The 26,922-nt window shown below is 39.9% G+C and overlaps 1 long non-coding RNA gene across 2 annotated transcripts in view; it reads left to right on the top strand.

The window, feature by feature from the left end:
- Window positions 1–21,630: 21,630 nt before the first annotated feature.
- The window catches only part of LOC137476790 (uncharacterized), a 35,263-nt gene continuing 29,971 nt past the window's right edge, over window positions 21,631–26,922 (top strand). Inside the window, exons 1-2 of one of the 2 annotated variants that reach the window (XR_011000598.1) lie at window positions 21,631–21,943; window positions 23,220–23,307. This is a non-coding gene — a long non-coding RNA (uncharacterized lncRNA). Of the gene's footprint in view, window positions 22,059–23,219; window positions 23,308–26,922 lie in introns of both variants that reach the window. The other variant, XR_011000599.1, reaches the window with a different exon arrangement.

The following is a 26,922-nucleotide window of genomic DNA, read 5'->3' on the forward strand; positions in this document are numbered from 1 at the left end:
GGGGTGGAACGAGGTGATCTTAAAGGTCCCTTCCAACCTAAACCATATCATGTTCCTCTGATAATTCTGTGATATCTGCACGGTTGGGTCACTGAAGTTGAACCTGTGGCTGGGGAGAGCCCCATTGAGCTCAGTGCTCCTTGTGTGCAGCAGTAGCACTGCCTGGGTGGACTTTATACAGGGAAGCAGAGTGACATTCAATATTTAGTTTTCATATTCTGGCTTCCTTTGCATGTGACCACCACCTAACTCAAAGGCTCCTTACTGGAGTCTTAAAATCAGAACAATGGAAGGCAATAAAACAATATAAGAAAAGCTAGAGTCTAATTATAATAATGGTTTTCAAGGTTCACTTTCACTGTTAGTCATTACATTGTTCTGTGGTATTTTTTCACATATGAAGAGGATGTCTTGGAAATTGTTTGAAGTTTGGAAGATTTGAGACACTTCAGAAACACTTCAGTGAGAGTTATAGGTAAACATAAAAGCACTAAGATGCCCAATTCTCTGCTGTGGGAGCTGTTTATACCTGTAATGGTGTAGCATCCTCATTTCAGTGAGGCTTCATTTGGTTTCTCACTGCATCAGGATCAGCTAAACTGTGCATATCTGTTTAACTCATTATTTGTATTGTTGTACAAAGTTGGATTTATTCACACGCTGTTGGCTTTGAAAGCAAAAATCCAGCCCAGTATCACTGAGGTCCCGTGTGTGGCTTATGGAATTACATATTCTGCCTTTTGAGAGTGTAAAATTATAGTTGTGTAAAATCACCTAGCAGTTCTTCATCCCGAGTTGCATTTTATTACCAATTTCAGATATAGCCATGAGGTAACAGCTAAAAAGGTCACAGTGCAAATACATGTGCAGAATTTAAATGAGGACTTATTCTTTCTCCAATAAACACACACCGGATGCAAAGGAGGAATTGGAACGTTTTCAGAAGGCAGCTCGGGCCAATCCAGCTCTCATCAGGGACCATTTCAAAGATTAGTTTCTGATGTCCACACAAGCATATTGTGTGAGCCTGTTTTTAGATAATGGGCCGTTCCTGTGCTCTGCCATCCCCTCCGAAAGCGTTGCGGCTGCACAGGTCTGATTGCTGGATTTTGCAGCGTCCTGTGAGAGCTGCAAAAGCCTCGGCAGCCCGAGCGGACTGGCTGCCTCTGGAAAGTGAGCCTGTAAAGCTTGCTTTCCTTTTGGGAAAGGAAACATATCTGCATATTGCCCAGATTTCCAATGACCTGCCCCAGGACTGAACAGATTCAATGGAATCTTTGGGAAGGGAAACGTTCCCTGAAATGAAACCTCAGGTGATCTGGTTTCTATTCTCAGCTCCGACACTCGCGGGTTTTTTGTCAGCCTTGATAAGTGATTTAGCTGTGCCTTTCCCCTCGTCTTGGGATAACAGGAGCATTGTAAAGCCAAAATCAATACTGCTGGTGAAATGCTGAGGGTCACACTTGCACAAAGGCCCACACAAGTGTGGATGTGCTGTTTAAGACATGAAAGACTGGGCAGTTAAGCCCTCCACTGGGATCTGGTGTCCTTAACCCAGATCCTGAGGATGGGGGTAGAGAACAACCATCAGAACATGAGATTTGCTTTAGCAAACCATGTAGAGCCCTTTTTGGGGGGGGTCATACCAGACAGATATAGGGAAGAAGGTCTCCCTACCCTGGTAGGACTCATAATCTTTCTGGCTGGTGAGTAGGACATGGCAAAGGCTTTTCCCAAAGGCTGTTAGCACAACGTGGTTTTCTCAATAAGTATTAACAAGAATAGGCTGGAAGAGAGGTGAGAAAAATCCCACTTTGCTCCCCCTCCTGTTCTTGGGTTGGGTATCTTGGGAGTGTTTGGCTGAGTCTGCTGGTGCTGTAGAGATGTTGCAGGAAACCCTCAGAGCTGCATGTTCGCAGAATTACAGAATTGTTTGTGTTGGAAAAGCCCTGTAAGACTGAGTCCAACTCCTTCCCCAGCACTGCCAATGCCACCACTGACCCATGTCCCCAAGTGCCACGTCTGCATATCTTTAAATCCCTCCGGGAATGGGAAGTCCACCACTGCTCTGGGCAGTCTGTGCCAGGACTTGACAACCTTTTTGGTAAAAAAAATTTCCCTAGTATCCATTCTAAACCTCTCCTGGTGTGCAACTTGAAGCCATTTAGTCTTGTCCTAGAGCTTGTTGCTCGATGGGGGAGTTCAGCTTTTACAAAAGTTTAAATGCTCCAGTGGCCACATGTTGGTTGTGGGCCTTCTCCATCAGATCTCCATGGCCAACTCAAGGTCCCTGAGGGAATGTTTCAAAGACTGAGACTTTAGAGTAGACAATAATGGAATTTTAATTGGAAGGGACATAAAATTATAAACTAGTTCAACTGCCTGACCACTTAAGGGCTGCCGAAGAGTTAAAGCATATTTTTAAGTGTTATCCAAGTGCCTCTTAAACACTGACCACCATGGAACATCTTTAAGATCCTTCTCAAACTTTCTTTAAGTTTGACCTGGAGATTAATTTCCAAAAGCCCAAACCTGTGGCTGTGAGAATCTCTGTTTTGTAAGCTGTCTGTTCCAGTTCCTCAAAGCTGAGTGACTGCTTTATTGGGACGACGTGTCAGTCCTGATTACATTTGCATGTTGGTTTAAACATAACACTACATGCCAGAGCTTCCTAACTGGATGTGATGCAGCATCAAAGTGATGTTTCATGCTCTGGGAACTTTAAGAAGTCATTGAAGGGAGAAAAGAGAGATGCCTATGGGAGAGATGACAGAAATTTGGTGTTGATTCTCCACGTATCAAGGTAAATAGTAAAACATATGCTGACTGAGTTGGAAGCAAGATGGGCTCACAATGACTCTGACAAGGTATGTGGTGCCTTAGGATTTGTCACCCCTAAACTTCTGGGATGTCCTTCTACTGTTTTTTAGAATTGCCCGTTTCTTGTAAATACATAGTAGAATAATAACTCCTGGTGTTTTATTTATAAAAATGCTGGTGGAGGTATTTATTATAAATGAAATTAATTTTGAATTAGCCTCCTTTTCTGTTCAGCAATGATTTTTGCAAACAATGCTCTGCTCTTATTATTCACTGTGTAACGTGGAAGGACACAGCTTATGTCTCCTCTGTCTCCCCTTGCCACTGTTTCTTCAAATCCTTCCAAGCAAGGACGGAATATTTGGCAGAAATTGCTCTAATATCACTGAATCCACCTTATCTTCTCCAGACTGCTTTTTTGAAGGCCTGGAATAGTCTGTGAAATTTATGGAGTGGTGGTAACACAGGCTGGGTGAAGGTCTGCTGCTGCATATAGGCAGAGTGGGTTATTCCTCAAAACATCTTGGATTGTCTGCCAAAAAACGGGTACCCTACACCTCTGTTCTCAATCTCTAATGTGCAATAAACCCTTCAGATTTTCTATGAGCTTTGTGAATACAAAGCTTGTAAAACTATCCAACATTTTACCTTATAGAAAACCATGGAAAATTACGTGTTCCCTGTGTTAGAGCTGAGTGGACAGCAGTAAATAAGGTTTGGGGACATGGGCGAATACAAAATACCAGTATCTGATGATGTGTAAAGGGTCTTTAACTAAAATTTGTCCAATGCCATGACAAAAAGTGGATTCAGCCAGCCAGGGCAGGCAAGCTGTGGAGAAAGAAAAGGTACAGAGAGGAGAGAGGGCAAGACTCCAGCAGACAGTCACTTTCATTAATTGTGGATTATTTCATTCCTGATTTTGCTTTTCTTTTTTTTTTTTTTTTTAATTTTTCAACATCTGCCTGTTGTATTGAATTAGTGGACACTTTCCAAGACTCAAGGTAAATGTTTGACCTAATAAAACCCTATTTTTCTTCTCTAATCTGGCAAAAGTAGCACTTACTGTTTGAATTCATGTTTGGATTCAAATATAAATCTAATTCAGAAATCAGTCTCTGTTACACACCCCACATTTTTTTTTTCATCAGAACAAATGTTTTCATACTCTCTGTTGTAAATACCATGATTGGCTTTATGCTTTGCTACAAAAAGGGGCCAAATTCTGGCTCATTATTACTGTGTCCATTAGATCACAACTTTGGAAACCACATTTATTAACATCAAGCATACGAGTCAAGCCATAGGATCACCCCTGAAATCAGCACTGGACTGAAAAGTTTGTGCAAAGAGGAAATTAAAGTGAAAGCTTTATATCCAGGTTTAGGTCAGAAGTTTGTGGTTGCCTCATTCTGGCAGATCAACAGCATCCTTCAGGAATGAGAGGGGATCACTGGAGTACGAGTTGAAAACATGAGCCGTCCCGTTGGATTTCTGTGCAAGATGACTGAAATGCTGTCAGGGACTCGGGGAGAGGATGGGGTTTGGAAAGGGGAGAGTGGGATACAAGATCCCTGTGAAAAGTGTGTTTTTATCAGTGCAGGCTCTGCTCTGTCTTTAGGAGCTTCTTATTATCAGAGAAACTGCCGGTGGTCATGGACTTTCAGTCTATGAAAAGCTGAGGCTAATCTGTAACTAAGGAGAGACCAAGGAACCAGAGATATTCCAGAAGTTACTGCGTGTGGATTCATGGAAATGTTGGCATATCCTAGAGAGGGACAAATTTCTACTGAAGGGTGCCCTTGGATGGCTCACAGATCTTCCTTCCCAGGAACAACTCTCATGGTGAGATCTGTGTGCTGGGTGTGCCACTGCCTGCTTCACCACAGTCCGGAACAACACAGCATGGAATCATCAGCTTGGAAAAAAGCTCCAAGACCACCAAGTCCAACCTTCAGCTGAACACCCCCACGGCACCACGTCCCAAACTGCCACATCCACTCGTTTCTTGAGCACTTCCAGGAATGGCAACTCCACCACCTCCCTGGGCAGCCTGTGCCAGTGCTGAGGTACTCTTCCACTGGAAAAGTTTTCTCCTTGTGTCCAACCTGAGCCTTCCCTGGTGCAGCCTAAGGTTATTTCACCTTGTCCTGTCCCTGGTAGCCTGGGAGGAAAGGCCAATCCCCACCTTGCCCCAGCCTCCAGCATCCCCTGATGTACAATCCCACACACGGGATTTGTGTGTGTGTGTAAACACACGCTTGATGTTTTTCTCCATTCTCATCACATGTTTCATTCAATAGACTTATTAATCAACCATAAGAAATGAGTTAAGATGTTGAAACAGTCATGGCCTTTGTTCTGTGTCAGTTTTGTTGGCTTAGCTGACATATAGCTACAAGGCATGACGGATCAAAGTAATTAAAGTTCCAATCATTTACCTTTCTATGTTCAGTGTCAAGACAGCTCGCCTTCACCCCGGGTTCAGAGCATTTTCATATTTTTTTAACATGTTAGAGCTGTGCCATTTGCCTTGCTGTACTTAAGCATTTGACAGCATTTCCATTATAAAGTTTATATACGAAGGCTTGAGATTCCCTCTGGATTCCAACTTTGCACATAGAATTGCAGACTACAGGCAATCCAAAATGAATCCAGTAGCTTGGGGATTATTTTTGTTGTTTGTTTCTTTTTTGTTTGTTTGATTTTTGTTGTTCATTTACTTTAAGGTAACATAGGTTTTTACCATCAGAGAACAAAAAAATTGCCTGTTCTGTTTCACTTAGTTTCAAGGTACATTTTTGTGTTTATGAAACTTTAATGGAACTTATTTTTGTTCCTGTCATGAAATACGTTAGGCAATTAGTTCTAATCTTTAGTCCTCCATCATACACATTAACTGATGGTAACTAAGAAATCACATGTGTCAGATGCAAAAACAATATATTTTCATTTTAAAAAAGATTGTTTTGCAGCAATTGCACCAGAAATATGGATAAAGAGGAAATATTGTGCTGGACACATCCCAGTCAGATGTGCCAAGCAGGGATTTGACACCCCGTGCACTGACTCCATCCCTCCACCTGTGAAAGCCATCCTCCAGGCACTTTCAGGCTTGAAATTTGCAGAAATCCTTTGCAAAAAGTAAGTAATAATTCTCACACTTAAAGTGTACCTTGGATTGCAGAATCAGTGTTTGAGTTGTGCTTTTTCTTATTCTTTTTAAGTTAATTTTTATAGGAAGTCCCTTCAAGATGAAGTTTAAATAGTCCACACTGGATTTCTCACAACTAATTTAATGCCATCTTCCAGTCAGCACAGCTAGTTCAAGACCCCTCTCTTCCATCATTTGAAGCTCTGGAACATTAAACACTGTCTTGTGTTGTAGTTTGAATATGAGATTACTTAACTAGCAGTGAATATCTCTGTAATATATCTGCTCTACAAAGGGAGCTCACGTTTGGATGTTGCCTGGAATATTAATATTTTATGGAAAATTATATAGAAAGCCATTCATTAACCAGCTATTTTTTCCTTTGTGCAAAATTTAAAAAAAATTGATTCTAAACTCCAGTTCAGCAACTAAACCAGTGATTTTATTTGAAGAGAAGCACTAAAGAGCTGGCATTAAGAACATTTAACTCTGGTTTTGCATTTTAAAAGTATGCTAATATCGTGAAGGATCAAATTGCCAGAATATTTTTATGAAATCAGATTTTTTTTTCTCAAAGTTTATAGAGTAAAGTTGGGTATAAATAGGAAGAAATCAATTAATTCTTTTGAGCTAATTCACAGATTTGAGTAAATTCTGTGCCCCATGGAAGTTTTGCTTTGATTTAAATGCTGTCCAGGTATAATCTCCTGGATTTGGCACACTTTCATTACATGTTCTAGTGCAGAAACTTCTCTTGTGGACCTGTACAATTTCTTCCAATATTTTCTTACATGGGTGTGCATTTTTTGAGTGCAGTGTTATGAAGTGGTGTGTATGTACATGTATTTCAAACAGGTTTGATATTTGAATGTATTATTATTTTTAGGCCAGGCTATCATTACTCAGTAAAATAGGTTGTTAATTTGGTATAAAATAAAGGAAGTAAAATCCCCACATGATTCCTTGATTCAGGCTTCCTACCCAGTGAGTAATAGCGGAGCAACCTGATAGCAAAGTAGGAGTTTTGCATTTAAATAGCCTCTAGTAAGGATATAAATAATAAGGATACGTTTGTTATGCACAAACAGAGCTGGAATTTGTCTGTATTAAAAGTGATCTTTGTGGCCTTCTCTGATTTTCAATTTCTGTCGCTGTGGAAAGTTAATCCAGATGATACATTGATAAGGTCTTTGCTAATAGAATAGATAATTTCTGGGTCACTGAGGTTGGAAAAGCCCTCCAAGCCCATGGAGTCCCAGCTGTCCCCACCTTGTCCCCAGCTCAGAGCTCTGAGTGCCACATCCAGGAATTCCTTCGACACCCCCAGGGATGGGGACTCCAAACCTCCCTGGGCAGCCCCTTCCAAGACCTGACCACCCTTTCCATGGAGAAATTCCTCCTGATGTTCAACCTAAAACTCACCTGGTGCAGTCTGAGGCCATTTCTCTCATCCTGTCCCAGTTCCTGGCTGCCCGCTCCTGTCAGGGACTCGTGGAGGTCTCCCTTGAACCTCCTTTTCTCCAGCTCCTTCAGCTGCTCCTCATGGGACTAACCCTCCAGACCCTTCCCAACCCTCAGAAATAACCCATTCCTAATATCACACATTGCTAATGACTGACATCAGCTGGGCATTTTTATCCTGAAAAATAATAAGTGCACGAATCAGTAGGAAATATTCGGATGTAACCAAATTGTACAACGCAGGGGCAGAGTGATGAGGCAGAAAGGTCTGTGAATGTCAGGCTGAAGGAAAACTCAAGGAAATGTCAGCTCTGTTCCCACTGTGACCCTGGCCTGCTGCCTGCCCTCGAGCAACTTATATCAGGAGTCTGTATCTCAGTGGGATCACACGGTGCAAGACGTGGCTTGTTGTAAATGCTGGTGAGCTCAATGGGAAGAATGATGATGTCTGACTTAGTTCAAAAAGCTGAATGATTTCTTTATTATTATTATTATGTTATAATACATTAGTATACTTTATAAAAGAGGATACTAAAAATTATATGTTAATTTCTCTTACTATTACATCTAACCGCTAACAACTTGTGAACCTGTTCTCCAGAGTTTAGACACAGGTGGATCCTATTGGCCATCAGGCCTAAACAATCTACTATGATCTAAGTGCTCACTCTAGATAAACCACTCTCTAAACAAATTTTACAAGAGAAAAATAAGGAGTAGAAATAGAAATTGTTTTCTCTTTCATTTCTCTCTGTGCACCTCAATGAAAAATCCTGAGAGAGAGAAAAATGTGCTTGCCACAGTGGCTTCCTTGGAGAAGTGTTTTAAGATTGACAAATGAAAACCTACTACATAATGCACTACCAAATGTGATTATTATTGAGTTACCAGTTACCGTTATTGAGTTATTAACTTGGCAAAAATGTGTCTGGAGCAAAAAGGGCAGCCAGATAAAAGCAAATGCTGATAAAGTTTCTGCTCTTCCCTCCGTGTAGACATGAGATGGTGAAGGAAAGAAAATATTCATGTGTTGCCTGAGGCCAACAGGGAAATAGAAATGCTTCCCAAAATGAAAAACCAAAAAACAAATGCAAGCAAAAAATTCCTAATATTTTATATTTGTCTAAGAACTCCTGAACTCCTTTTAGACAGGTATATTCTTTCTTGGGGCAAATGACTTAATTTAAATTAATGTTATATGAGCTATAAAAATATTGTTTCAGGTCTCTTGGCCTTTTCAAATGAAAATTGAACCTTCTAAGTTCATTCTCCATAACATATTAAACCTACTTTTAGTGTCAAGAATGTCTAGGAAAGAATGTTTTATTCACCTGTAAGAAAGTTTGATATTCAAACCTTGAAGAAAACACTGCAAAATATTCTATATGGCAGCAGTGTGCTCCAGTAAAATATAAACATTGCTAAAAATTATTCAGTGATTTTGAAGACAGGAAAGCTAGAAAATGAAAAGAGCAGAAATAAATATCTGCTGCTAATCCTTAAGGCTGAAAAATAAATCTTTGTAAGTAACAAAAACTTTGTAACTGTGATATTCTTTCATTTTTGATGAAAATAATGAGTAAAAGGCAGTTGATATCTTTAGATTAAGAGCATATATACCTGTTTCTTTTGAAAATGATGCAAATCTGTCTTGAAAAACAGAAGTGGTTTCATAAATGGTGTTATAAATGATACTGTGAGTTGCTTTCTTTTTATTCCAAGTGTTCTTTGTGGCTCCAATCTATCCTACACCACAACTTCATTGCAGTGAGTGAGGAGTGACTCACATATGTTGAGTGTTTTTATTAGGAATTTGTTTTGATTAGGGTTGCAGTTGATTCCTCAAGCCAACTGCCTACATAAAGAAAAAGCATTAACTGTAGGGATCAGATTGATTAGTGAACATTCCTGTCTGGTAGCATAAGGAAAGACATCAAGGAGGTGGAAAAGAAAGACGTGGATCAGCAGTCAAAGAGGAGGCAGCAAAAGAGAGGTCACTTAATGCACCCCTGCCTCCAGGTAAGATCAACAGTACCTATGTCGGTCCCAACAGATGTTTGCTTAATTCTTTTTAAATGCCTGCAGTAACAGAGATTTCCAAACTTCCTCGTAATATTATTTCAGTTGGGAACTATCCTAACAGTCCAGAAGTTTTGCCTGACTCCTTCTCTTACCTTTATTTTTTCTGCAATTTTGTTTTCTCTTATATTCATAAGAAGTATGGAAAAGTCACTCCAGTGGCACCACAGATACCTTTCATTATTTCTGAAAATTGCTACTGCATCTTCTGGGTGAAACAGTTCCTCTCCTTGCCATTCATTGTTTTTCCATTAAGAGTGACCATAGAAGCTCTACAAAGCAAAATTTCTTCCTCCTTGTTAGATACAGAAAGTTGTTCATGTTTATCCCTCATCTTATTCAGATTCCAAAAGAAGCCCCAGGAGATCTCACGAAACGACATTCTCACCTTTACCTGAAGAGGTTACCTATGATTGTGTTCTGATTATGGTTAATATTGGTTAGTATGCAAATTTGAGGGTAAAATTGGTTTTAGAATCTCTGCCCAGAGAAGCTGTGGCTGTCCCTGGTTCCCTAGAAGTGTCCAAGGCCAGGCTGGACAGGGCTTGGAGCAACCTGGGACAGTGGAAGGTGTCCCTGGCCTTGGCAGGGGTGGGATGAGAGGGGCTGTGAGGTCTCTTTTAACCCAAACCAGTCTGGAATTGTATGATTCTATGAAATAGTTTCAGTAGCAGCCAGGATTTGGGTTACAGATCACTGATTGATTATATGTATATAAATTTAGCTAAAGATACTTGTCAGTGACTGAACTGAACTGCAGAAAATTGCAGCCAAAAATGACAGAGTGGAACATTGCACTCAACTCAGTTGCTCAGTTGTTACAAACTTAACTTCAGCATTTGTGTAGATCACAACTTACACCAATATTAGCCTATTTCATTAATTGAAGGTGAAAGCCACTGTTTATTGGCACAAATGTTTTTCTACCATCTAAACAAATAACTTTTGGTATCTTTAGGCTCTTTACTTTGTTTCTCACAGTCAGCTATATATTAGTATGTCAAGGCAAACCATGCCACTTTCCAGGTCTCACAGTGTTTTTTCTTCAGTTGTAATTTAAAAGTTTGAATATTCAGCTGCACGTATGACCACGTGAAAATATTAAGCACTAAAATTGTTCCAAAGGTGGAGCTAATCCTGTGTGTCACACAATGTACAGATAATAGGGGTCAGAAATTACACTTAAAAAAAGCAAGTGTTCTTCAAGGTGAAATATTTCTGCAAACCTATAGGAGGTTTCACAGACAAGTGAAAGTCATTTGGAATAATTTCACCCAAACTGCTGCAAGAGATAATTAATAATCTTTAGTTTACAGGCTGCTTTATGAAGGGGACAGTCCTATCAAAGTTTGCTTTGCTTTTGTATGATGCAAACCACACAAAGTTTGCTACCAGGAGATGCCAAACTTCTCCAGGATAGAAATCTCTTACTTCCAGAATATCACTGTTGGTTTTCCCAGCTTTACAGAGATGGGGTAACTGAGAGGCATTTCAAAAGATTTTATTCCATTATCAGTCTCGATGAAGGGTGAGACACAAGAGATGTAAAACTCAACTCCATTCCATCAGAAGCCACCCTATTTCCTGGGTACAATCCCTTATAAATGGTTTTCAGCCCTTTAGATTTTCCCACACAATGCTGCTAATACTTCTAACACCAAACACCTATAATTTTTCCCCACGTGGTCCTGCTACAATGCATCTTTCACAGTCCTAATTCTCTAAACTACCTGGTCATGGTGTGAAAATTGTTGGAACCTGTTTCTAGTTCAATCTCTCTCTCTCAACAATGCCACCTCTACTCCATTCCTTCCTCAGTCAGCACACCTTATCTCAGAGTTTCCACACAGGTGTCCAAGGCTGTGTGAGCTTTCAGTCAGGTTTGGAGAATCCTTTACAGCTCCATTTCCCACATCACCCCACATAATATTTCCTAAACAATCCATAAATAATTCTCTTGTGAAGAATTATGGGCAAAATTGACCCTGGTGGAAATCTCAACTGTACAAAAATCTCCTGCAAGAAAACCTGTGGTGGTTTTGGGAGGAGAGAATATTTTATAAGGAGGGCTCAGCAGGAAAGCCAAAGGCTGTGCTCAGGTGTAGGATGACCAGGAAGAACTCAACTGACAGATTCCCACGTTTCAGCTCCCAAGGGATTCACTAACCCCTCGATGACCCCTGCATCCATGGGATACACAATAGCAGGAGCAGAAATCTCAGCTGCCCTATCCTCAGATGTTCTCCTGGGACACCGTAGATCTTCTTCATGGAGACAGGACCCATTTTCAGGTCATTGCACCAACCCCAAAGTTAGCTTTTTTTTTTTTTTCTCCCCTGCATTATCAGATTTTAATTAAGGCACAAATAAGACTCTTCTCCTCTTTTCCAGAATGGCTGTTTTTATTGGGTGTTTAAAGCTTTATTTACACAGCTCCATTTCTGACCTGTACCTCAGCCCTAGACCTGGAGGACAATCAAATTGATTTTCAGCTAATTGCTTCTATTTCATTTGTGGTGTTTCATTTCTAAAATGTCACAATGTTCTGTCATTTTTCTTGGTTTTTATTTATTTATTTAGTGAATTTATGCAAAAAGTAACCAATTCTTTATTCTTTAAAATTCCTAAATTTTACCTTCAGGATCAACGAATAAAGTAAGCGAATATTCAATTTATTTGGAATTAGTCTCTTGTCATCCTTGACAGAAACCTTGAGGCTTTAATAATTTTCCTCCTGAAAATATACACATACGCTTTTTCTTTCAAATGCCATTTTATTTTGGGACATAGCTTCTCTGGAATTATATTATTCACTAGGATGCAATGTATTCCTTAAGAAAAGAAAAATAATCCCAATAATTTTCTTAGAGGAGTGATTATAGATTTTATTTTTAACAACAAAATATTGTTACAACTCAATTAGGAAGGATAAATATCCATAATATTTAGTGATATATAAAGCAGATACAATATATTGCTTTTCTCCTGTTACAGGTTAGGCCGTTTTTGGTGAACTCACATTTAAGGAGTTCTGGATTCAGGAAAATTTCATTTCAAGGTATGATTCCCATTCCTTCGTCTCTTTCAGCTTTTCATCTGGTTTTCTTGAAATGATAAGGTAAAATCTCTGAATTTTCTTCCTCATAAAAAAAATCTCTTATTAGTCTAACATATATTTCTGATTTTACATTTTCAAGGGCTTTTGAGCAAAAAAGTATTCTTTTCAGTTCTTTAAAATATAGCTGGAAAACTGTATTTATTTGGCAATATTGCTGTTTTCTTCTTCCCATTGCCATCCTACTTATTTCCACTTAATTTTAGACAAGCACATAACACAGAACAGAGGGGAGAAGAAATATTTTTGGCTGAAGACATTGGAGTAAATCACAGCTCTTGTGAGAAAATGTCATGAATATCTACGTAGAACAGACAGAACTTAGATTTTATGAGACAGAGATAGGGAGAAAAGTGCAAGGATTCAATTTATCTGCATCTGAATGATAAAGAACTGGCTGAACCCTTCTGGTATTGAAATCTAGGCTTTTGGAGAGAGTATTTTTAATTTTTTAAGATAATGCTTTGGTCACTAAACGATTTGTTAATCTAATTCAGAAGGAGCCATTGCAGAGATAGTTTGACCTGCACTTATAGACTATAGGGCTCCCTAAATTAATTCCCTCTCAAAAAAAATAGTTTATTTAAAAAAAAACAAGCATACCTTTAATTTGAACATGTGTTGATGGTAAACCTACAATGCTGCTAAGCTGTCACAAAAATGTTGTTACTTTAACTTTAAAAAAAAATATTTTTACCTTATTCACATAAAGCAAATGTCATTATTTTTCTTTGTTTACCTACATTACCCAAATATTTTCAATCTTCTGTAACTATAATTAATTGCAAATAAAACAAATTATAGCTGTGTAAGGAGCACTCAGGGCATGCTTTTAGGAGGACATCACTGTGCCAAGAGTAGTGTTTGACAGAGTAGTTTACTAATAGTTTGCAACTTAACGTTTATGAAACACGGTGAAGTTAGGAAGTCCAGTTTGAGAACTGGTAAAGCACAATCTTCAGGAACTGGGAAATTGGGATTTGTTTGTCTCAGTCCTACCCTGGCTTCTCTAATTGCCTTTTAATGTGGGATAGAGCGATTTTTTTTTCCCCCTATATGGTAGGAATGGGAAAATCCAGCACACATTTAGTCTAGGTGCCTGGAATATATTCATTTGAGTATTGTGCCCATTCAGCCCTCCATTTCCACTTGGATAGATTACCAACTTTTTGTGGAAATAGTTCTGTTTTGCCTTTTTTTTTTCCTCTTTTCCCCCAAAGGACAGAAAATAAGGGCTGTGAGACCTCCAGTGCTCTGCAAAGGGAGAGTGTTGGGGTGTTCTCAGGGGCTGAAAGGAAGCTCTGAGCACTGAGGGAACAGAAGGGCTGAGACACTATCACCATCCCAGATACCTCACTAAGCTGGATAATTTGTCCATCACGAGACAAGTCTGACTTAGGGAGAGGATTCGTGGGGCTAACGCTGCAGGCACTGCTTGCTGACACATCTCCTGTGTCATCACTGCATTGTTTTTCCCCTCCCTGCTGCAAGGTGCTGGAGTGGTCCAGCTCTCCCTGTGCTGCCCCTACAGAGCTTCCTGCTGTTCTGCAGCAGATCCTACAAGAGCTGGGCTTATCCTGAAGAAGCTCCACAGAGAAGCAAACACCACCCCCTCCCTACTAGTTTCAGTGGGAATAATAGTGAGTACCACACTGATTTCACATCTGTTTCCTTAATGATTTTCCTTGGAAAAGGAGATTTATTTCACTGTGGCATCTCACCTAAAAGCAGGTTGCCTATTCCATTTATTTGCCTGACCTACACATGGATCTGTGCTGCAGCTGGAAAGTTCTCCGTCTTCCTCAGGAAGAATCCTAATTTTTATGTCAGTGGGTTCTGTCTTATACCCAAGCTAACCTTGGAATTCTATTCCCTTTCTCTGTTTTCCAGCAGAATGTCCACCAACCAGTAGCTTAAAATCTCCTTTTCCACCACACCAGGCAGAAAACTCGTGGGTGTAAGAAAATGTTTTTGACTGATGTTGAAGATTTGTGCTTTCCAGAAATACCTTGGGTTAATAGCCTGCTGTACATAACCACTCATTCTTATATGAGTGAGTCTTTGTTCCCTGCATTTGCCATGGGCATTCTGGTGCTTCAACTTTATCTCTGACATATCACTGAGAGTGTGTTCTTTCGCTGGCAGGTTTGAAAAAATGCAAACTAACCACCAACAGCCCACAAACCAAAAGCAGAAACTCCTCTAACGTGTGTATCGCCTCAGCTGTTTTAACATAAGTGTGTGAATTCCATTTTAATGCTCATTAAGAGTTTTGCCAGTTCCAGGTCTGTGGCATCTTTTTAGATTAAATATTATTTGCTCATTTAATTAATACAGTACTCTGTACTCTGAACTTTTTAACTAAAAAGCGTTAGCAAATAAGTTGGCTTTTCTCTGCTTCCTGGATGCTACAACTGCTCATAGTTTTCTCCTCTAAGGTTTCTCTTGCATCCTTTTGGCTCTCTTTGAAGTGGATGGAATGGTTTTAATGTTGACCCAAACTGAATTGGTTACAGGAGATAAGAAAAACATTTTAATATAAATAGTGCATAGACAGAGATGATAAAGACAATTTCAGGCATATAGAAAAGGCAGACAAGGAAACTGAAATCAAGCAATTTCTGCATGAGTCTGGTAGATGACTGATTTCACACGCTTTTCAGCAGAGGAATGTGGATGTTCATGAAAACTTGATCAAGAGCCATATCCAAAAGAGCATTTGCATATCTGAAATAGAGTGTACAAAGATTTTTAAAGGCCTACATCCAAGATTGTCATCCAAAACTGCCTTTGTTCAGACACACTTAAGCCTGGAAGCACTGCTGAACTTGGGGGGGAAAAGGAATTCTCAGTGAGAAGCTGCTGACCTGTCCCAGCCAGCTGTGGGGACTGTGTCCCATGGGGACATCTGTGCTTGGCACTTGTCACACAGAACAGCTCCTAATTACTTTCACAAGGGAAAATCACTAGAGAAATGAGACAGTGAGTGTGCTGCTCCTCACCTGAACCACAGCAACTGCTGAGGAGGAGTGGAAATGTGGTTTTATATGATATCTTCTGTGTATTGAGGCTCTAAGAGGCTGCACTCAGCAATTATTGATGAGCAGGAGCAAGGAAAGCAGGCTCCAGAAGCTGAGGGGTTTGAGTGAAACCAGTTCAAAGGAAGTAAGTGCTCCGTTGTCTGAGGAAGCAGTGGAGCGAGGAGGTTGTGTTCAATAAAACATTGGGTGCTGAGGATGGGATGCATGGAATTAAAGCACTGAAGGATTCAGATTAGATGGGAATTAGCTGCTGTTAGGAAGGAGTGCAAACTTTTAAAGTCATATAGAAACTGCCTGGTCGCAGCTGACGTAGTCTAAAAGTTGATTTTCAGCCTTATGAATCATCTCATTGGTGGTTTGGATGAGGATTAGGTGGGATGGAGCTGGGATTTGTAACTGATCGTGGGTTCATGGAAACAGCAAACCATGGTGGTTTTTTTTTTTTTTTTCTGGAAATTATCTAGGTTTTTCCAGGTTTTTGATCTTAAGGAAGCTCAGGAATCATACAGATCCAAAACCATCATTCATTTGGCTTTATCCTGTGCTGGGCATCCCCTGGAAGCAGGCAGCCCTGGATCCTGGAGACCCAAACCATTCCAGTGTGCCTTTCCCCAAGGAAAGTGGGTTTCAATGGCTGATTTTTCACATGGCTTCTCCAGGCCATCCCAGATGCTGTTTATTTGCAGCAGATGGAAGAAAAGGGTATTTGAACAGGTCAACATGATTCCAAGTTGGTTCCCACCTTCCCATTTGCAGGAATTTCCCTGCAGTCAGGAGGAATTGTTCCCTGGGAGGGTGGGCAGGCCCTGAGAAGCCCCTGGATCCCTGGAGTGTCCAAGGCCGGATCGGACACTGGGGCTTGGAGCAAACCAAACCGTTCCCAACCCAAACCATTCTGTTTTTCTGTGAATCTCTTTGTTTTGTAGTGTCTCCTGCAGTTACTGCCTCAGAACTTAACTCCCAAGAACTGGAAAACTGAAGGGAATCTGTAGCACTCTTGCAGATTTGTTTCACTTGGATTTAAACCTCATTCCTTTGCCATACAGCCAGCACGAGGCAAGCTCTCTCTGGGATGATCATTTAATCAGGAAAACCCTAACAATTATTTTAGGTTTTTTTGCACTGTCCATGTAAAACCAAGGGATAAAGTTACTCGTGCATTTAAAAACGGGCCGCTTTTGATTTTACTTTCTCCATTTTTTTTTCTTCCATGTAATTCTTTTCTGATTGGTCAGGGAGGGTAGAGTTTGGGTCTAGAAAAATATTTAGTATGTGGTCAATACAGCTGCTGAACTTATTGTTCTTTTTATCTCAAAACTGAGGATTAAAATGAAGAAAAACCTTGCATGGCAAGCTTAAAAATTCCAATCAGAGCTGTGTATATTCCACGTGGCTGCATGTACTGGAGTTAGATGAGGCCTTGTCTGCCATCTCACAGCTCCTGACAGCATTGCAGATCTGGTTTTTAGTGGAAATTCTGAAAACTTGTGAAATCTCGTATTTGTCCTTTTTCTTTTTTTTTTTTCTTTCTTTTTTTTTTTTTTTTTTTGCCTCTGCTGCTAAGTCATTATTCTCTCATCTCTCAAAAAACATATCATCCAATTTCAGAAGCAGACTTCATATCCATTTTTCCGAGGAGGGATAGACAGTTTTGATTGCATTTTGTGTTATAAACAGCAAAGTGACTGTAGAAATGGCTGGACTTATTGCACTGAAAACCCCTCTGTGCTGAGGGCACTGTTTGCATGAAAAGCCTTCTCTGTGTAATGTGAAAGTTTCTACGAATGAGAACTGCACAGTAGTAGTAGTTAGGGCTTTATTACTTAGTTCTAATTTGTATTGATGGCCTAAAAAAAGTAGCATGCTTTGCAGTTCTATGAAAGAAAAGATTATAAATGGAGATTAATTATAATTTTGCTAGCTCAGTACTTGTAAAACTAAAGCAATTTATATTCTTTCTCTTAATGATCTCCATTCCTGATTGCAGTAATGTAATCTAATTGTGATTATGATAGTATCTGAATCATGTGGGCCTCTATGTGATTGGAACTACTCTTTGCATTAAAAAGTAATTTTGGAGTAATGATGAAAAGTTACTGTGGAAAATTGGCAAGTAATATATTTTACTCTGTATCTTAAGTTTCTGCTTTCATTTTTGATTATATCTTATAGCAAGGATAAGTATGATACTATATCAAGGATTTATTACATCAAAGACTTATCAATGATAACTCTGAGTATTGAGGATAAGCATGATATTATTGGAATAGCACAGATATGGTCGAGGCAAGAAATTGAGGTTTTGAGATACTGGGCTGGGGTTTGTGGAGAGGAAGGGTAGATGGAGGAGGAGCCCTATCAGTATTCCTGGGAGATGAGTGTCTTCAGAGGGAAATGCTGCCAGTATTTTGGCTGACATAGCAATGTCAGTGCTGATAAAAGTTAGGCACAATAAAGGTAGTCAGGTGGCTTTCTGAAGGCTTCTTTGAACTTTTAGGTCTTTGCTTACAGATGAGAGAGGCCTTCAAGAGAGTCAGAACTTTGATAAAATGGCTTTTAATTACTCCTTTATTGACTGCGAGAAGGTAGAACGAGGGAGGGAATACTCACGTCTCTAAAGCCAACACAGGATTGCCTCCAGTTCCTTGTGGGCCTTATTGAATTGTCTTTCAGAAACTATTTGAATTAATTCAAGGGTTTGAGCCAAGGGTAATAAAGGGTGTTGAACTGGAGAGGTATGAAAGATCCAGTGATCTTGACATCATTTGATTTAAAGTATTTGTTGAGGAGCAAAAAGCAATGCAAGCCTTACAGCAGGCTGACTTTCAGGGAGTGCAGAGTGTGCTAAGGAATTTTTATCAGGATTTTATTATAATGTATGGTAAATCTACTGAAGAAAATTGGAATATATTTCAGAAACAGTTGGAGGACATTTGAAATTCATCCTGGCTTAAGTCTAAAGAAGGATAAAGGTAACAATGCCCAATGTGGCTGAGTAGTGTTGTATAGTAAAGAGTAAGATAAGCAGTAAGCACAAGGTGTTGAAAAAAAAAAAAAAAAAGCCAAGTCTGGTAAGGTGGAGCAGTTGAAAGGCTACAGAAAATAAGCAGAAGCAAACTGAAAGGCTAATTAGAAAAGCAAAGAGAAAATGCTGAATGCTAACAGCAGAAAAAAAAAATGTAGTTGAGATGATAATAATATCCTGTGAATATACTCCAGCAAACTGAAAGGAAAAATAGATCCAAAAATCACTGTAGTGTGGACAAAGGCATGGCGGATTTGTTCAGCAGGTTTTATTTTTGTGTGTGAATACACAGAGGCAGATGGGTGGATGGCTGGGCAGATGGAGAGCTGCTGAACAAAGGAGGAGGAGTGCTTTTCCTTTCTGTGGCAACACGTGCAGCCTCACCTGAGGAACTGACAAAAACACGACAGATATCACAATACCCAGCTCAAAATCGTTTAATGTGGTGTGATTGGCAATAAGGGGTGCAAAAAAAGTCACTCTGATTTCCAAGAGTCAGTGAAACTTTGAAGAAAACCAGAGCTGTGGGTAGCATTGCTTATGGCCATAGCCACAAAATCCATCAGGGTAGCCCAGAACTCTGAAAAAAAAGTGTGAGCAGAAGGAAGGGTGGATATATTCCAGTGCAGGAAATGAATTTGTGGAGAAATTATAACTCTTAAAAAACAAAACAATTGAATTTCTACCCTCATCACTAACTCAATCAAAACAGAAACACTTATAATGTATTGTCATTAGGAAATAGTTGGCTTCTGATTGTGTTAGTGTGAATTATAACATCAGTATTTTCTCACCCTTCACATGAGACTGAAAATGGAATGAAGGTTTTTTAAATGCCTCTCAGTTGCCCCATCTCTGGGTCAGAAAAGGATATAAATATTAACTTAGTCATGTAACTGATTGAGTCTCGGATCATTTGCTCCTGGGACTGTATTTGGGCCAGGGTTGTGGCACCACCAGTGCCCTTTCTGACATTAAATCTTTGGAGGTGAAGCACCAGAGGTCTCCTGGCACGGGATGGGCTGCAGTTCCCTCTCCTGCAGCACAGCATGCAGCTCATGTGAAAATAAAAGGCAAGCTGCAGATATTCCCTGTCCCTTTTTTCCTTTCAGAGGGAGTTCCAGCACTCCCCTCGAGTTAAAAATATCCCAGCTCTCTCCTGACTTCTGTCTCAAACTTGTAATTACATCTCGCTGCTGTTTGCTTCTGCTAAAGCTTTGCGCAGCAAAGGTTGGGGTAACCCTGCAGCTCGAGTTTGGCTGGAAAAAAACAAACGCACAGACGAGTTGTTTTCTCCAGAAAGAGTCTATTTCTTTGCAGAAGTGAGTTTTTAATAGGCAGGATCACTGTGAATTCCCCCCGACGCAGTGATTTTTGCTCCCCCTGCTGTCACGACAGCAGCAGATTAACCAACCCTTTTGCCCACTCAGACGTGTGTTGATAATGTGGATGCACAGGATGCTTTTGTTAAAATAACAAACTCTTGCAGCAAAGGGAGGAGGGAACAGTGCAGTATTTATATAAAAAGCCAGCCCAGGGAATATTCTACTTTTAAGACTTGTGTGCTGAGCGAAAAACTACAATAATTGATCAACTTGAAAGATTATTTGCTCCTCTGAAAGGAGAGCACCAAACAAGTGAGAGTTACTGAAAAAATAAATAATGGGTTACATTGCTAAAGCTCATTGTGTCTGGGAATGCTTAAATCCAGGCTGTGGAATAACTTGGAATTCCTGCCCTGAAATTATTACTTAGACTGAGCCCTTTTCAGAGGTGTTGCTGCAATAAGATTTTTTTTTTCCTTTCCAGGGATCAAATCTGCTTTTTTTTCCAAAATTAATTTATTTACCTGGTTCTGAAACGCTCCTGGAGATGCCTGTGAGGCTGTGGGGTGGCCCCAGTGTGGGAGGTGCAGCCTCTGACCCACCTGCCCACCAGGAACCAAATTTTTGGGAGTTGAAGCCTCGATCTGCAAAGGGATTTTCATTTCCTGCAGTTAGCAGTCCTGCCTTTTGCTGCAACCACCTGTGTAATTTAAAGAATGGGGTGTGCACTAAATATATAGATATTAATGACCTAAAGTTGTATTATACAGAAGTACTATATTAGTTATTATATATTGCTATATACTGAATAGTATACCAATAGTATAATGTATATATGTGCACAGTAGAGATATATATTCCATATATAATATGTTTATATTATATTATTATATTATTATATTATTATATTATGTTATGCTATATTATGTTATATTATATTACATTATATTCTATTTATGTATACTATATATGCTATGATACATACTATATATAGATATTATATAGAATATATAGTGTACATATACACACTATAAATACAGTATATGCTTTAACATATACTATTATAAACATAAAAAGTATAAATGTATATATACTTATTTTATACTTATTATATATATGCACACTATTTATAGTATATATATACATACTATATAGAGATATATACCATAAATATAGAATATATATACACTACCTATAATATATAGTGTAAAGTATATATGATGTATATATATGGAAAAGTAGATATGTTTTATAAGTTTATATACTAATATATACTATATTAATATAGTATATGTTATATAGGTATATACAGGTATATATGAAAACATAGAGATTGAATAGATATACGTTTTTATGTTTTTACATTTATTGATCTGTCTTTATACTTTTATATCTATCTATCTGCATATATCTACACATTTATTTATTTTTCAGCAGAAAATCTTTATTCTCTTTGCAACCCAATTTCCCTGACTAGCTGCCCACTGATTTTTGAGGTTTGTGCGGCATTCCCATGAATTATTTTCCCGGTGCAGAGCGTTCCCAGGGCGTGGGGGGCACCATCCCATTGTCCCCAGCCAAGGCGAGCGGGGACCACCTGGTCACCAGGAGCATCCCTGCTTCCGAGGGGTGACCCAGCCAGCCTCTATTTCTCAAATAAAAGGAGAAGTGAGGTTCTGGGCAGGAGGCAGGAAGGTTTTTCAGGAAGGTTTTTCTGTCGCGGGAAGTTCCGCGGGCGCCTGCCGGACACTGAGCGCTTTGTGCGGGCCTGGGGCCGGCTGTCTGCCCGCTCCCTTAAGGGAACTTGACAGATCTTAAAAAAAAATCAATTTTAAGCTCACATGCCCCAGTGGGTGCCAAAGCCACTTCAGAGAGGCTGAGAGATGGCTGAGTCGACAGGATTTGACTCCCCGAGGTAGAAAGGTGACAAACTCCATCATGAGAAAGGGGCAGCTCGGGGCCTCCAAGGCCGAACCTGCTCCCAGGATCCGGGGCCCAGAGTTGTATTGAACCTATTTATCTCTTTCATGGGCCCAAGGTACCACGGGGAAAGAAAAGTTGTTCAAAAAAACGCTGGCAGAATTCAAGGGTGTAAATGATGAATTACTTTTCATCAGCTGAAAGGAAACATACTCCGGAACAATACTGAAAGGGAGCAGGAGCATCTGACCTCCTGCTTCAGAGCAGCCAATATCTTCATTCAAGAAGACAACCATGAAATTACACAGAAAATGGGATTGTCATGAACAGCCCCTTGAAATCTCAGTATACAGTCATTACTGCATGGGAAAAAGCCTTCATCCACACATCATAACTTGTAACAGACAAGGGAGGAAAAAAAAAACCCACCCTGAAAACCGGCCTTGGAGTTACCAGTAGGAATGTAGAAAATATTTGTTGATTCAAACTTTTCCCCTCTAGTCTCCCAGATCACTGTAAACAGACATAACAACGTTCCAACCCCGGCGTAAGCCCGGCTTTCTGGCCACAGACAGCTCATTGGAACTGTTTTGTAAATCAGAAGAAAGGAAGAGAGAAGGAAAGGCAGTCTATCACTTTATTTGTATTATCTGTCTTTGGTGATTGATTTATCATTTAAGTGCTTTGAGAAGAGAGTCCAGAAACCGTTGTCCAATTAGTGCTGCCCTCTGAAACCATGTACTATAAATATTCGTAATTATCAGAATCGCAAAAGAATCTTCATCAGAGCTCCACAGTCAGGGTAACAACTGATTTTCTGGGTTTGCCTTGCAAAGTTTATATTTATCCAAATTAGGCAGAGAATAAAAAGCAAAAAAGAGGCTGTTGCTTTATATGAGAATGAAACCAATCACAGAGAATGAGCAGCCAGGAATATGGGGATAAAAATAACACATTTAACTGTTTATTTCTTGATTCTTGTAGATTTCTACATTGACTTTAATTAAGCTAGCCCTGGGCTAGTGGGCACGGAGAGGGGTGGGTTTTTTTATTCCTCTTTTATTTTTTTAATTCCTCATTAGGCTGTTTTTTCCTTGGCTCTTGTGGCTTTAATGACTAGTCCCATTAAATAGGTCAATGGGCTGCTTTTATTTCAAGTTTTATATAGACTCATATTCCACTGAATCTTAAACGTGGAACACCCAAAGCCTTTCTAGGCAAGTTCCTACATTCCTGCAGATAAAGATGCATTTATTTCTCTTTTCCCTTCCCTCCACAGCAGCTGACCTTTCACTGTGATGCAGCTGGGGAAAGATCTGGAAGGTTGGCACCATTCTGGGCCAGCCACGTGCAAAAATAACTCCCAGGTAAGTGCTTGGCTGAGGTTTCCTCTTCCATCTCTGTGGGCAGCAAGGAGATGGAAGAGGAGTGGGAGCACCTGCATTCCCTTCCATCACCTTCCCTGACCTTTCCCTTTCTCTCTTTCCCTCTGTGGGCAGGAGCAGGGGACAATGGATGAAGCCAACCTGAAGAGAGCAGGGGACTGCCTGGAACAAGGGTGGTGCACAAAAAGGCCATCAGGACATCAAGGACGTCACCCAGGGATGAGTGTCCTCTCCTGGGGGCCTGGACCAGCCCTTTGCAGGACTCAGACCAAAGCAAAGAGAAATATGAAAGGGAAGTTGCTTTGTGAAAGCATCAGAACAACTTTTTATCTGGGAAAAAGAACAAGGTATTTCTGGTCTGAGAAAGGGAGAGGTCTGAGAGTGGGGAGGGAGAAAATCATCTGAACTAATAATTTCTTTGCTCATTGTAAAGAATGAAAATGTTTAAGTGACTTTGCCTGATGTCAGTCTAGAACAAAAATTGATGCTCCAGCATTGCCCACGAGATGCCCCCAGCTCTATTTCTCTGTTTCCTGTGTTATTCTGTAACCCTACAACACGATTTTCTGTGTGTAGGTGTTTTGGAAACATATCTAGGAAGCTGGTACTCTTCTGGACAGAGGTCTCCATGGAATTCCTCCTTCTGAGACACGAGGCTGGTGCCATGGGTTTCTCTGCAGCAGAGCAGGGTTTCTCTTGGAAGTATTTCACATGCAAGAGAGAATCAACATGGTTGACATCTCTAAATGCTCCCAGCCTGCCTGAGCTGCTGTACCACAACCATATTAATCCAGCAAATGTCCTATACTGGGAATTATAACTCTTCATCTTCTCCCGAGTCTTTATCAGGTGCTTGAAATGCATTTTTTTCATGCAGTCTTTTAGCGAAGTAGCCCATTCTAGCACTGGATTGGCAGCACAAAATAACAAATGTCACTAATGTGTCAGATAAAAACCTGGCAGAAAGGTGCCTGGGAAAAATTGTGGGCTTCATTGGTTGCCACAGGTAGAAACACAGCACTGGTGCAGCAAATTAGGTGATTATTAGCTACTTAAAGATTCAAATTCAGACAGCCCTTCAGACACAATTTAGACCATTATTTTAAGTGCAAACTGGGCTAAAAATAATTGGATTCTCAGCTCATACTTCCTAATCCTGTACTCAAGCCTTCTAAGTGGAGAATGAATCAGCCCATTTGGAGTTGTGAGTCCCAGGCTGGAGGTGTCTGTGTCTCTGCTGCCCCTGAAAGGAGCCCGTGCAGACTTTCCTCCCCAGTCTGGAGACTTTCCTCCCCAGCTCAGTGCCTCAAGCAAGGGGAGATGGATCTTATCATCAGGCTGCAATTTGTAGAGTAATTAGGACCTTGACTGTGACAACCTTTAGCCTGTCAGCAGTTGTGGTTTAGCTCATAGTTAAAATGACAGTGGAAACTCTATTGCAGCTACTCTAAATATATCCATATTTTAACTAGATGAGGTGATATGTGGGTTTGCAGTGATTTGTTTAGATATACAGGGGAGTGTCAAAGGACTCTTTAAACTGGGGCTGAATCCATTTGATTGTCTGAAAGGTGATTTTGATTGCCTTTTCCTCCTTTAGAGCTGGATGGTGATGAGAGCAGCTTTCCTGCAATGGGAAAGCAGGGAACCCCCAAAGTACAATCAAGGAGTGGGTACAAACCTGTCACATTCTCTATTCCACATCAAAAGATGCCTTTTATTCAGATTTAACAAATTAGGCAGGTAGGGCTAATCAAGCAATTTGACCACTGAACAATTTTTAATGCTCCAACAAACTGACTTCAAACTACACAAAGGTTGTGCAGCTGAAATCTAAACTCCTTTTATATACATAGATATTTTTCTGTCATGCCTACATTTCAGCACACTTTTAAGGATTTGTCATTATCCTAATTATAATTAAGCCACTTGAAATAAATTCAGAGATAGTAAACAGTGTAAAAATATCTAAATAGGAGAGTTGGTCCATTGATTTTATGGCTAAGTTATCACCTCATGTATAAAGCTACAATTGATAAACAATACCTTTAATTCAGCAGTCAAAATGATGCTATTAACTTGGAGAACAGATGAAAAAAAATGCTAATGTGAATACCTCTGTTTCTAAGCGGAGTGACAAGCATCACTGTTCCATACGAGCCAATCCAAGGGCAGATTGAAATTTTGGCACACAAATCAGTGGTGGAGAGGAGGAATTTCCTTCTCATTGGGAACGCTGGGTTGTTCCTCCTGGAGCAGGGAGTTTTCTATCAAAATCACAATATCTAAAGTATTAACACCAGAGGCAATTAATGGGATTTCCAAGAGTGTCTGGGCCCTGGATGCCAGTCGAGTTTCTAGGTGATTTTTAAATGATGTCTAGAACCCATCTGCATCCTTTGGCACCCACAGCCCTTCAAACTGTTGGGTTTAGATGTCTGCCTTGATTTGTGATGGATCTAGTCTGGAGCAAAACTAATTGTGACTGACAGCACAAAAAGACAGGTGCAGAATTGAAGCACAGGTCTAAAGCCCTGGGCTCGTGGAGCTGATGGACTTTTAGTGTATTTTTAATGTTTCACTGGCTCCTTAATTAAATAAAAATATTTTAGATAGAGCAGCAGAAATCAACTTCTTTGACTGATATGAATCCTGTTTACTCTCCAACTCTGAACTCAGCAGGTTAAGTAATTGGGAGACAGAAAAGTTCCTATATTTCTATTTCCAGCTGGTGGTACACAAAAGGCAGGAAGTTATCTCATTAATGGGGCACCAGCTTTATGCAAATTATAGTAACAAAAAGGCTTCCCTTCATACTTTTCATAAATTACCTAATAAAGTAGGAATAAATGGCCATATTCAAGAGCCTTTGTTGTATTTTTAGCACAAGACTCTTTCTGTTACTGCAAATATGACTAAATGCGCCTTGTTCAAAAGGGGTGTTTATGAAATAAGGCCACTCAAAAGCTTTTATTCCTTAACAGCCTTCAGTTACTTTTATGGCACAAAATTAACATAATTAGTCACAGAGAATAGATGACATAAGCAGCGTGCCATGCACAAAAGGGGAAACCAGTATCTAAGGAAGGTATTTTGAGAGATCAAAAATTTTCAAAGTGCTCAATACTAGAAGGTCCTTTTTATTTGTGCACAGCCTTAAGATACTTTCTTACTCCGTGAAATTCCCATAATGAGATGCAGCAGACAGATGACATTAGCGATGAGCCATTAGAAAGAGGTCAGTTTCCTCTGAAAGATAGTCACTGTTCCTGCTCGTCATTAATTTGCAGCTTCAAAGCAGCGAGCATATGATAGTCTGGCATGTTAAGCAAGTTGCAGTTATCTTTAAATAACCATTTTTTTCCAGTTATTAGAAGCTAAAGTTTTTAAACTTCTGACTGAAAGCAAAATTAAAGCACGCAGCAGTGTAAAAAGGCTACGGAGAGATTAGAAAAAGGAAATCAAATGTGTTTTAGAAATGAAGTTAGCTTTTCCCCAGGGAAAGGCTGCCTTAACTTTTAGTCTGAGAATTTGGGGTTGCATATCGACCTCAGAGACTTGATTGCTTGCTGGTAGAGGACAGAAACTCACTATTTT

The sequence above is a fragment of the Anomalospiza imberbis genome, chromosome 7, assembly GCF_031753505.1.
Source record: "Anomalospiza imberbis isolate Cuckoo-Finch-1a 21T00152 chromosome 7, ASM3175350v1, whole genome shotgun sequence".
NCBI classification, from domain to species: Eukaryota; Metazoa; Chordata; class Aves; order Passeriformes; family Viduidae; genus Anomalospiza; species Anomalospiza imberbis.